The sequence below is a fragment of the Lathyrus oleraceus genome, unplaced genomic scaffold (assembly GCF_024323335.1).
Source record: "Lathyrus oleraceus cultivar Zhongwan6 unplaced genomic scaffold, CAAS_Psat_ZW6_1.0 chrUn0036, whole genome shotgun sequence".
Taxonomy (NCBI): domain Eukaryota; kingdom Viridiplantae; phylum Streptophyta; class Magnoliopsida; order Fabales; family Fabaceae; genus Lathyrus; species Lathyrus oleraceus.
The window spans coordinates 78913-82500 of NW_026112427.1; positions in this window are offsets into that span (position 1 = coordinate 78913).

The following is a 3588-nucleotide window of genomic DNA, read 5'->3' on the forward strand; positions in this document are numbered from 1 at the left end:
CATTGTAGACCTCATCTCCTTGCCATGCCCTGATTGGCCCAATGCAACTGATTAGGGTTGACCAGTGGTCAAAACCCTAATCCCAAGGTATCTGATCAATCACTTGAATCTTCTAGATGATATCAAGACCATGATGATGATGTATCACTTGCACCAAGATGAAGACCAATCTCCTTGAGAACCATGAAACCCTAATTGGGACCACCCTCAGACAGTTAGTGATCCAGTCAATAAAACCCTAGGCTTGCACCTCCACCTCTTATCTTCTGACCAAGACTTGTGAGGATGACTTTGCACAATGTAACCACATGATATGCAATATGCAATGACTAATGACCTAAAAAATGATATGCAAATATATTATGCTAGTCCCAAGAGAGGAGGGCAAATTTTGAGGTAGAGTCCCATCACTAGGGGATTAAGCCTCATAGAAGACCTGATATCCACCGCGAAAGTCGAATCATACGAGCATGCATGAACCAGACCCGGCTTAGACGTAAGTCCGTTGGGGAATTGATGTTTCGTGATCTAAATAATGATCATGGTTGAGCTGTGAGAATTCAGGTGCATGTTGCCATACACCGTGCCGCTAGGCGCTTATGTATTTCAGTACTAGTTTTACACTATGTATAATATGTATTCTAGACATATATTATCTATGGGTGTTACAGTTGGTATCAGAGCAGGTCGTATCCTCGACCTAACCATGAAATATGATAAGTATTTCTTTCTACCTCATATGTGGGTTGTCATCATTGTCCTTGGTGTAAATTCATAGTATTGGGCCTGATCAACTTAATCCTATTTGTATGACATTCAGGATCATGGATGACAGGCGCAGAGGTCGTGGTAGATCCAGAACCCAAAATTCAGACTCTGAACCGCCAAGTGGTAGTGAAGGTTTTCAATGGCCTCAGTTTGTGCAATAGATGCAACAACAACATAACCAATTCATGCAACAGAGGATGCAACAGTGGAATGATGGTTTACATCATCAAGGGGTTCCACAAGGAGCTGCAGGTGGTAGTTTCCGAGAATTCTTCCGCATGAATCCTCCTAAATTCCATGGTGGGTTGAATCCTGTGAAGGCTCAGGAATGGATAACCAACATGGAAAGAATTTTTCAAGGAGTACCTAGGGATTGGGAGCATTTTAAGACTATTTTCCTAGATATGTATTTTCCTAGTTCTTTGAGGACTCAGAAAGAGTTTGAGTTTCAACAGCATAGACAAGGTACTATGATAGTAGTTGCATATCCTGAGATGTTCGAAGATATGGCTGCTTATTCTAGATAGGCCGCGTACACATATGATGAGAGGTGGAAGATTGATCAGTTTCTTTTTGGTGTGAGGGGTGAAATTTATCATAGTGTTTCTCAAAGGGAACTCACTACTTATGCTAAATTGTTAAGGCAATACTATGTGGCTAAGAACAGTTTGAAGAAAGTTCAAGAAGAAAGGGATCAGTATAGGAGTGGACAGAGAGACCAAGGGAGGCTAGGTAGCCAGTTCAGGCCTAGACCTCAGGCTTTCAAAGGAAAGCAGGTGCAAGATGCAAGACCTAACCATCCTCCTCAATGTCAAGTGTGTAAGAAGTCTCATTTGGGAAGATGTGTTGGAAGTGGAATTAGGTGTTTTACTTGTCAGAGGGAGGGACACATGTCTAGGAATGTCCTCAGAATAAGAATCAGATGCAGGGGAGGAGCACCGGTCGAGTTTAAACTTTGGATGCAAGGAAGTATAAGAGCAACAATGCCTTAATTGCTGGTACGTGTCTCGTCAATGATCATCCTTATTTTGTATTGTTTGATTGTGGGGCGACACACTCTTTTGTATCAATTTAGTGCATGAAGCATCTTGGTTTGCAAGCAATTCCTTGTCTCCTCCTATGGTGGTTACTACCGCCATGGATGATGTAGTTGAGACATCGTTGATTTGTGAAAATTGTGTGCTCTCGGCGAATGGTAGAAGTTTCTAAATTGATCTCATTTGTTTACCACTTAAGAAGGTTGATGTGGTTTTGGGGATGGATTGGCTTTCCGCCAATTCGGTGTTTATTGGATGCGAAGAGAAGTTGATTATCATTCCATCTAGTGAAGCTAATCCAAAGGATGTATTAACTACTATCTTGGAAGGTACGGTTGGCATGGTTAATTTCTTATTTGAGAAGGAAAAGTCAATTCTCTTGGTACTAACCAAGGAATCTAGCTATAATCTAAGTGTTACGCAAATTCCTATCGTTTGTGAATTTCCAGAAGTTTTTCCTGAGGATGTCACCTCTCTTCCCTCCTGAAAGGGAAATGGAATTCTCTATTGATCTAATACCTGGGACGACTCCAATCTTTGTTTCTCTGTATCGCATGGCGCCACTCGAGTTGAGAGAGTTGAAGAATCAATTGGAAGAGTTGTTAACCAAGCACATCATCCGACCTAGTGTCTCACCAAGGGGAGCTCTAGTGTTATTAGTAAAGAAGAAGGACGGTAGTATGAGGTTTTGTATTGACTATCGTCAGTTGAATAAGGTTACCATTAAGAACAAGTATCCTCTGCCAAGGATAGACGATTTGTTAGATCAGTTGAAAGGAGCTTGTATGTTCTCGAAGATTAATTTGCGATTGGGCTATCATCAAATAAGAGATAATAGTTTGGATGTACCAAAGACCGCATTTAGAACCCGATATGGCCATTATCAGTTCCATGTAATGTCATTTGGTGTGACGAATGCCCCTGCTGTTTTCATGGACTATATGAATCGGATATTCCAACCTTACTTGGACCAGTTCATGGTGATATTTATTGATGACATTCTTATTTATCTTCGTACTCTCCAAGAGCACCGAGAGCACCTAAGGATTGTCCTATCAATACTGCAAGAGAAGCAACTTTTTGCCAAGTTAAGTAAGTGTGAATCTTGGATGAACAAAGTGACGTTCCTTGGTAATGTAATATCACAAGGAGGAGTATTAGTGGATCCATCAAAAGTTGAAGCAGTTATTAATTGGGAAAGACCGAAGAATGCTTCCGAAGTCAGGAATTTCTTGGGTTTGGCAGGTTATTATTAAAGGTTAAAGATTTAAGTCTTTCTTAATTGAATTGTTTTTATTTTAAGGTTAAAGATTTAATTCTTTTTTATTTTAATTTTTTTAATTGAATTGTTTATTTAAAAAAAAGGATAAAACATAGGTCCAGTTCCAATGATATTTATGGTGCTTTTTTTCATTCATAAGGCGATATCTGTCTAAAACCTAACGTCACATTCAGATCCTCTAAAAAAACATGACTGTGTCATACATTTATTTTTCCAAAAATGGGAGATTAACTCTACATGTTATATCATGAATGGAAAACAGTTCTAACAGCATATAAGCAATTGTACGTAAGTTTAGCCCTTTAAAAAAATGCTAATCTAAAAGATCAAATCTCATTCTCCGTTTGTTCTTCATTCTATGTTTTTTTTAACACATTGTAAAATTCTACTCCCTTTATCTCAAATTATAAATCATTTTCTCTAAACTTACGTACAGTTGCTTATATACTGTTAGAACTGTTTTCCCAAAAACCCTAGACCCTAAACCTTAAATATATATAT